Below are 9,873 nucleotides of genomic sequence, written 5' to 3' on the forward strand. Positions count from 1 at the left end.
TTGACTCGGGTTTGTGATTGTGTTTGGGTACCCAATTCGGGCACTAGTCAAGGCCTACGGGGTTGGGTCGTGACGATGGGTTACGGTCTACTTACGAGTTAGACTTTGATTAGTTGATTGTATGGTTGTGAATTCAATAGGAGGAAGCATGTCTAGTCTTCGTGCATGATGTGTGTGTGTGGTAGAACTCATATGCAATTGATTGGTGGCTTGTGTTGGCATCGTGCCACTATTCATTGTGTTAAACCTACAATTTGATGTTGTTGTGATGGGAAGTTAATATGATCTTCTCGTTGAAATTGTGATAGGAAATGACGATTGAGCATCGATAACAAGAGGATAAGAAATACTAGGTATATATGCGTAGAAAAGCCTGAAATGTGACCTAGATTATGGGCTCGTGGTCAAGGTTTATTTCGAAAATGAGTGGTATATGATGTGGATTGCGTCCGAGATTTTTTCCAGAGCAGAGAATTCATGGCTCGGGTCCGATGAGTATCTGGAACGAGTGATACATGGACACCATGGGTTCCCTGCAGGTCATGACTACTGAGCAATGACATCAGTTAGCATGTGTGTACAATGAGTATATGGTTATTATTGGTAGACTGCTTCTTGTTTGTTGTTCCTGTTGATTTGATTCTTGATATCTTTGGGTGACTTGATTTGTGATTATGCTTGGTTGACTTGTTGTTGGGTTATTGATTTCATGTTGTTGGCTGGCTTGTTTATTCTATTGATTTTATGATGTATGCATGATACTAATTTTAGTCGGCCTATGATATCTACCGGTACATAGTGTTTGTACTGATACTACCTTGTTGCATTATTTTGTTTTGATTGTGATCCGGTGCCTACATCTCGTATCTCGCGTTGAGGCCGTTTTGTGGTTAGGGGTGAGCTTCTATCCATGCCGGTACTTGAAGATCTTCTTGTATGATGTCTATTTCCTACTCCAGACATTGTGGTTATTTGTTTAGACAGTTTTCATTCCTTAGATATGTTTTAGATTAGAGTCCTTATATGGTGACTTTCGGATTTTGGGAATTTGTAATAGTTAGGACTTCCGCTTTTACTTCATTATTTTATGGCATGGCATATTTTGATTATCTTGTGCTTGAATGAGTAATAACTGATTGAATTTGCTAATATAAGAATGGACCTGAGTGAATAGATGACTCATGTATTAGTTCGCCCACTAGGAGTTAGTGTGGGTGCCAGTTATGGCGGAAATTTTAAGGTCGTGACATAGTTGGTATCCTAGCCTTAGGTTCATCGATCTCATCATACAAGGACTTGTCTAGTAGAGTCTTGCGGATCGGTACGGAGACGTACATGCTTATCTTCGAGAGATTTACCGGACTCTAGGAAAAATTAAAGCCACGACCCAAACCAATGAGTCATGATGAGTGCCTGACTTCTACTGATCAGACACCCTTATACTCGGACCTAGATCCCACTGAATAACAGCGTGGCCCATATATGACTTATAACTGGACTATACTGACTCCTGTAAGAACAACACAATAGACTCTGCGCCAAGAACTCACAACCACCTGTATATATACATATTGAAAATAACAGTGCAAGCTGACTAGGCCGCTACATAGGTTGTACAACAAAATAAGAGTCGACAAGGCTACATAATATCCCAACTATGTACAACTGTCTACAAACCTCTAATGGAGTAAAAAGCTGTAGAAAGGATGGGACAGGGCCCCGTCATACCCATAGATACATCTCAAAATAGCACACCAAAATAGACTCCATCTCTAAACTAAGTGGAGTGCTGGCACTGCTTCTGGGTGGAAGTCCTGCGAAATTTGGACCACACAATGACCATCTGCACGAACTGCGGCGTAAGGCACGCCCCTCGGCCCGATAGGGGAGTCAGTGCGAATAATATACTGAGTATGTAAGGCATAAGAACAACATGCACATAAGAATCATGAAAGATATCTGAGACATGAAAGCTAATCCAATATCTGAAAGTGTCTATATACTCTGTATAACTGAAAGTACCTCTACGGCGTATGATATGCATGTTTCCTTTCAAAACCATATACATATATCATAGTATAACTGCTAGTCTTTGTGGAACGTACAGCCCGATCCATATATCAGAAAATAGTTGTACATATATATACATGCATAAAAGACTCGTAAAAGGATACTCTGAACTCCTTTGAGTAATATAAGAGGCTAGTATGTCAATTTAATAAATCTCTGGAAGCTATAGATATGGAACACATGAATTCAAGTACGGTGGATTACATACTATCAAGAATAAGTCTTTGGAACTGTTGGTTCCACTTCTTTCGTTCGTATCATAGGGATCATACCAAAATGAATAAAAGGGATAGCCTTAACATACCTGAAAATCTATCTAAACGTCCAACATCTACTCCTCGATTCCGTAGGTCTACAATCAAGATAATATAAATCACGATTAGACTATTTATATCACTTACTATCTAATTCGAATACGAATGGGACTTAACGAAATTCGGGCAGCATTTCCCCTATAATCCTTACTCCAATCCAATTCTAAAATAGCCCATAATATGCACAACATCACCACCAACAACAACAACATCAAATAAAAATATAACCAAACAAGAATCTCCCCAAAAATCTCATAAAAAACAACCTACAAGGCAACCAAATCAACAAACTAGTTTATGCTTTCATAGCACCATTCCCGTCTCTTTAAACTAGGGAGTTATTCCGAATCAACTTAACTAACAAGAGTATAGGATAGAACATACCTTAAAATCTAGAAAACACCATTAAAATCCTAGCTCCAAGCTTTCAAAATCAGCCATACAATAAGGCATCAATACCATAATGATCTTCCTACTAATTCCCAACTTTTTGAGGTGAAAACTTGATTAAATTTGATGAAATTTACCTTGAAGGTTTTGGAGAGCTTCTAAGGAGTATTAGGGTCTGTTTGGATGAAAAAATGAGGGATAAGTTGTATCCCAACTTAATATAACAAAATAAGAAGGTGGCCACTGCCTCAAAGGATGGTGGCGTCGAGCTGTTCGACGACGGCGTCGACATGGTCGACGACCGTTGACCTGCCACTTTCAATCATGCCACAGCCCCTAATTCTCAGGTGGCTCAACATACACACGGTTCTGAGCACTGTCGATATGTTGACGGGCGTCAACTTGCACCGTCAAGTTGCCTTTATGCATTTTTTCGTTTTGTCGTCGATTCGTTTAATCTTTAATTCTTCCAATACTTGTAATGCTTAAACTTGGATATTCGTATACAAGAGTTATACTTGTATAATATCCCATAACCTTGAAGACAAATCTTAAAACTCGAGGCCGAGGTGATTAACACACAATAGACTAATGACGCATCTAAATTAGAGATGTAACAAATTCCCTGTTATTTCTTTATTTCATGATACTTGATTCCAATTGGTAGCTGGATGATTCAAATTGGTATATGACTATCCTTCATTCTCTAGCAGATGGCGAGAACACGTACGGCGACGACGAGGGCGAAGGTGGAGACGAGAGGAGCTAGTAGAGGGCGACACCGGTACAGGGGCGGAGTCCCGGTGGTTGATCCCGTGCCTCCCGGTGGCTCTGTGAGGTGCGGGGAGATGCGGGCACCGAACGACCCGGCGGCGGTACCGAGTTCCGCCGGCTGCCGGCCTACACGGGTATACCGATACTATGGCGAAGTCTTCCGGGTGGTTGCGTGGGTTAGCACGGGCGAGCCATACCGGCCGTTCCGAAGGTAGGGTGCGGGGATAGCGGTCCCGAGGTTCGGGGATAGAGTTCGAGGGCTCGGGGAGTTCGGCATACGTAAACGGTGGCACCTCGCTTGGATGAAGTTTCGAATACGAGGCCTTCCCAGAGTCCGATTCTACGGGGTAGATAATGCACAGTGAGAGTATGATTTGTTGTGGAGGTTCGCTAAATGAAACGCCGATTTTCTATGGTGCGGGTCGGAAGGGATAGGAACGAGGTTTCATCGTAGGCGTCACGAGGGGAAGCTCCGTAAGATGGGGGCGGACAAGTACGGTGTAGAGTTTATGACCTTCCGGTTCTTGGGTGATGCCCGGTTATAGTGGAGGGCATATGTGGAGTGCGGGCCGGCGGGGTCCACCTCGGGTTAACTTGGGTTTAGTTCTATTCGGTGTTCTTAGATAAGTATGTCTGCGTGCCTACGGGGATCGAAGGAAGGATGAGTTTGCTAATATTGATCGAGAAGCTCGTCACATTCATGTACGAGTCTGTTTCCCTTCTTGTCCCGATATGCTCTTCGGTTGCTTCCCCTGCGAGAGGAGAGGATTAGGCGTTTCGTGAAAGGGTTGAACAACGGACTTCGACTATCGGCTCTTGACTTGTAGCCCTTTGGGGCTTCATTTCGAGGAGGTAGTGCGGCACGTCCGTGTTGTTGAGGGATTAACGGAGATTCATGCAAAACGGAATGAAAAGAAGGCCGAAGGGTGAGAATTTCGGTAACTCTTTAACGGGGGTTCAAGTTCACGGGTATATTCGGGACGTCCGTTCGATCCCGTATGCGGGTGTCTGGCGGGGGCCTATCGAGGGCAAATTATCGGTCTTAGGTCGGCATGGGGTTATCTTGCTTCATCAGTTTCTGTTCAGCGACCTACGCTGGACCGTGTATGTTACGAGTGTGGTAAAATAGGGCATATTAAGAGGTATTGCCCCAAACTCAGACAGGGTGGACAAGGGACTCAGTATGAGGCTCCCCGAGCTCTATTTGCACCAGATAGGGCGGGGCGTCCACACCGCGGGAAGGGGTGGCCCCCAGCCTAATCGAGGCAATCCTCGGGCGAGCGGATAACGGCCGGCGAGAGGGAGGACAACGGCCGGCGAGGGCGGGGCTTAGGTGGACGGGGTAATCGCGATGTTTCGGCGGGCTACGGGAGGGCACAAATCATTTTGTACATTTTCTGGGCCAGGGCAGAAATTTGAGGCCTCCGATCTTTGTCATCACGGATACTATCCTCGGTTTATGGGGATGACTTTGTTTTTATTTGATTCGGGTTCTACTTTTTCATATGTGTCTTCGTATTTTGTTGTGGGTTTTTGGATATGATGTGTGATATCTTGATGCCTATTTATGTATCTACTCCGGTTGGGGATTCGGTGGTGGTAGATAGAAGTCTACCTTTCTTGCGCGATTACATATATGGGATATAGTACTTGGGTGGACTTTATGTTCCTAGATATGGTAGATTTCGATGTCATTTTGGGCATGAGTTGTTTGTCCCTGCATTATGCCATTCTTGATTGTCACTCTAAGACTGTTACCTTCGGGGCACCTAGACTTGAGTGGAAGGGTAACCTTAGTCCCCACCCTAAGAAAAGTCATATCCTTCGTTCGTGCTAGGAAACTAGTGGAGAAGGGTTCTCTAGCTTATTTGGCACATATCCGTCACACCGGTGCGGATATACTCCATCTGATTCGGTTTCGATGATGCCAGCGAGAGTTTGCGAGATGTGTTCCTCGCGGACTTGCCGGGTATGCCACGAGGGACATTAATTTTGGATTGATTTAGACCGAATTTTCATCTATCTCTATTCCACCTTATAGGATGGCGCGGTAGAACTCGTATTTATTGAAAGACCGGTTGCGAATCTTTTGAGTAAGGGGTTTATTCGCCCGAATGCCTCTCTTTGGGGTGTTCCTATGTTGTTTGTTAAGAAGAAGGATGGGTCTATCAGTATGTGTATTGATTACCATCAGCTGAACAAGGTGACTACCCGAAACAAGTATCCCATCCCCCGTATTGATGACTTGTTTAATCTGTTACAGGGAGCTTCTGTGTTCTCTAAAATTGACTTAAGGTCAGGGTATCACCAGTTAAAGATTTGGGCAGAGGATGTTCCTAAAATAACTTTCCGGACTAGGTATGGACACTGTGAGTTCTTGGTTATGTCTTTCGGGCTCACAAATGCCCTAGTTGCGTTCATGGATTTTATGAACAGTGTGTTTAAGCCCTTTCTAGACTCTTTTGTGATAGTGTTCATTGATGACATCCTGGTATATTCTAGAAGTAAGGAGGAGCATGAGAAGCATTTGAGGATTGCTCTTGGGGTATTACGGGAGAAGGAGCTGTATGCTAAATTCCCCAAGTGTGAATTTTGGTTGTCTTCTGTGTCCTTTTTGGGGCATGTAATTTTGAAGGAGGGTATTATGGTGGATTCGCAGAAAATTCAAGCAGTCAGGGAATGGGCTAGGCCTACATTAGTGATCGAGATTTGTAGTTTCGTGGGTCTGGCTAGCTATTATCATCGATTTGTGAAAGGGTTGGCATCTATTGCTTCTCATTTGACTCGCTTGACTCAGAAAGAGGTACCGTTTCAGTGGTCCGACGAGTTTGAGGTGAGCTTCCAAAAGCTCAAGACATTGTTGACTACAACACCTATTCTAGCATTGCCCGTAGAGGGCAAGGATTTCGTTGTTTATTATGATGCTTCACGTTCTGGTTTGGGTCTTTGTTTTGATACAGGAAAAGAAAGTGATTGCCTATGCTTCTCGGTAGTTAAAAGTGCATGAGAAGAATTATTCTACTCATGACTTAGAATTGGCAGCGGTGGTGTTTGCATTGAAAATCTGGAGGAACTACTTGTATGGTGTCCACTGTGAGGTGTACACTGACCACCGCAGTTTGCAGCATGTGTTCACTCAGAGGGATCTGAACTCTAGACAGTGGGGATGGATGGAACTGTTGAAAGATTATGACATCACCATCTTGTATCACCCTGGTAAAGAAAATGTAGTGGCTGACGCATTGAGCAGGAAGTCGGCTAGTATAGGAAGTCTGGCTCATTTGATTTCTTCGGAGCGTTCTTTAGCTAGAGAGGTTCAGACTCTGGCTAACTGTTTTATGAGGCTGGATATTTCTAAACGGGTAGGGTGTTAGCTTGTGTTGAGACTCGGTCATCATTTCTGGAGCAGATTAAGACTAAGCAGTTTGAAGATCCTAAGTTGTGCAAAATTCGTGACAAGGTGTTGCGTGGTGAGGCCAAAGAGGTCGTGATTGATGAAGAGGGGATGCTGCAGATTAAAGGGCGAGTATGCGTGCCACGTGTGGATGATTTGATCAAGAATAATTTGATAGAGGCTCATAGTTCGAGGTATTTTATTCATCCTGGCGCTACTAAGATGTATCGCGATTGAGACAACACTACTGGTGGACTAGGATGAAGTGTGATATAGGTAAGTTTGTTGCTCAGTGTCTGAACTGCCAATAGATGAAGTACGAATATCAAAAACTTGGGGGTACACTTCAGAGGATGCCCATTCCTGAGTGGAAGTGGGAAAGAATAGCCATGGATTTTGTGGTTAGTCTACCATCCCGCCAATAAACTTCCTTGAGATCATGGTACATTTTTGTTGTGCCCGGGTGAATAAAATAACGAGAATAGTAGGCTTCCCCCATAACTTGCTGACAAAGGCCTGCAACCTTAGGAACGCACAATCTTCCTCGATATATGAGTACTCCATCTCCTGTGATCACGAAAGGTGTCTTTTCTTTCTGAGGAGCTGTATCCCGATAATAAACTAAAACAGGATCTTCGTACTGGCGTTCCTTTATCTCAGTTACCAAAGACGACACTACTGTGTCTTGAACCGTAACTCCTGCATCACCTGAATCTAACTGCCGAACTCCAAGGCTAGCTAATCGGTGAACTTTGCGGACCATCTCCCTCTTCTCCGGTTGTACATATGATAGGCTACCCATGGACTTACGACTAAGAGCATCGGCTACTACATTAGCCTTTCCAAGATGACATAGAATATCAACATCATAATCCTTTAACAACTCTAGCCATCGCCTTTGACGTAAGTTCAAGTCCTTCAGCTTAAAGATGTATTGGAGGCTCTTATGATCAGTATAAATATCAACATGAACACCGTATAAGTAGTGCCTCCACATTTTCAAGGCATGGATCACCGCAGCTAACTCAAGTCCATGGGTTGGATAGTTCTTCTCGTGTTTCTTCAGCTGTCTGGAGGCATAAGCAACAACCTTGCCGTGTTGCATTAATACACAACCCAACCCAACACCTGAAGCATCACAATATATAACATAGCCGTTTGTTCCCTCTGGAAGAGTCAAAACAAGTGCTGAGGTCAACTTGTCCTTCAATGTCTGAAAACTCCACTCATATGCATCCGTCCACTGGAACTTAGCTGATTTCTGAGTCAGCTTGGTCAATGGGGCTGAAAGAGAAGAAAATCCTTCCACGAACCTTCTATAATATCCTGCTAGACCCAAGAAACTACGTATCTCTGTTGGTGTCGTGGGCCTTGGCCAATTCTTCACATCTTCAATCTTTTGAGTATCCACTCTGATGCCTTCATCTGAAATACTGTGACCAAGAAAAGCCACAGAGTTCAACCAGAACTCACATTTGGAAAACTTCGCATATAACTCTCTATCTTGAAGAACTCTAAGCACTGTGCGTAGATGATCTGCATGCTTAGCCTCTGACAGTGAATAAACTAGAATGTCATCTATAAATACAATCACGAACAAATCTAGAAAGGGTCTGAAAACACAGTTCATCAAGTCCATGAATACGGTTGGGGAATTAGTTAACCCGAATGACATGACACGAAACTCATAGTGCTTATACCTAGTCCTGAATGCCGTCTTCAGAATGTCTTCCTCCTTCACTCTAACCTGATGATACCCTGATCTTATGTCTATCTTCGAGAAATACTTGGCACCCTGCAGCTGGTCAACTAAGTCATTGATCCTCGAAAGTGGATACTTGTTCTTTATAGTCACTCTGTTCAATTGCCTATAATCAATACACATTCACAAGGAGCCATCCTTCTTTCTTACAAATAATACTGGTGCTCCCCACGGCGATGTACTGGGCCTAATAAAGCCCTTCTCGAGCAAATCCCTCAGTTGCTCCTTCAATTCCTTCAACTCGGCAGGTGCCATCCTATAAGGAGGGATGGATATTGGCTGAGTATCTGGTAATAGATCAATAGTAAAATTAATCTTCCGCTTCGGTGGAATGCCTGGAAGCTCATCTAGAAATACCTCTAGGAATTCATTAACCACAGGAACAGACTGAAGGGTCGGTGACTCTACTTGTACATTCTGCACCCAAACCAGATGATAGATATTCCCTTTCCTAATCATCTTGCTTGCTTTAAGGTAGGAAATAAACATACCCCTAAGTGAAGCAGCATTACCTTTCCACTCTAAGACTGGTTCACTTGGAAACTGGGACCGGACAACCTTTGTTCTACAATCAACATTAGCATAGCAGGAGGCTAACCAATCCATACCCATGATGACATCAAAATCAGTCATATCTAATTCAATCAAATCTGCTACGGTATGACGATTACACACTATAACTACACAACCTCGATACACTCGCCTAGCTATGATTGGGTCACCAATTGGCGTAGATACCTCAAAAGACTTAATTGACTAGGGCTCTACCCAAATTTACCAGCAATAAATGGGGTAATATATGACAAAGTAGATCCGAGGTCAATCAGTGCATACACATCATAGGAAGAAACTGATAATATACCTATGACAACATCAGGAGATGACTCACGATCCTGTCTACCGGCTAGTGCATAGACGCGGTGCTGCGGCCCACTCGAGCTAGATGCTCCGCTCCTCCCTCTATCTCATCCTGCTAGGGTATGCAAACTTGCCCTGGAGGGCGTAAAGAGGAAGAAGAACCAGCTACAGACCCCGTACGCTGAACAATGCCTGCGCCACCCCTCATCGGGCACTCCCTTATCTTATGGCCTGGCTGAGCACAAGCATAACAAGCGTCCACTACTAAAAAACTGCCAAAAATTGATGGAGGAAAAACCGACGGACTGCGT

The sequence above is a fragment of the Lycium ferocissimum genome, chromosome 1, assembly GCF_029784015.1.
Source record: "Lycium ferocissimum isolate CSIRO_LF1 chromosome 1, AGI_CSIRO_Lferr_CH_V1, whole genome shotgun sequence".
In the NCBI taxonomy this organism is placed as follows: domain Eukaryota; kingdom Viridiplantae; phylum Streptophyta; class Magnoliopsida; order Solanales; family Solanaceae; genus Lycium; species Lycium ferocissimum.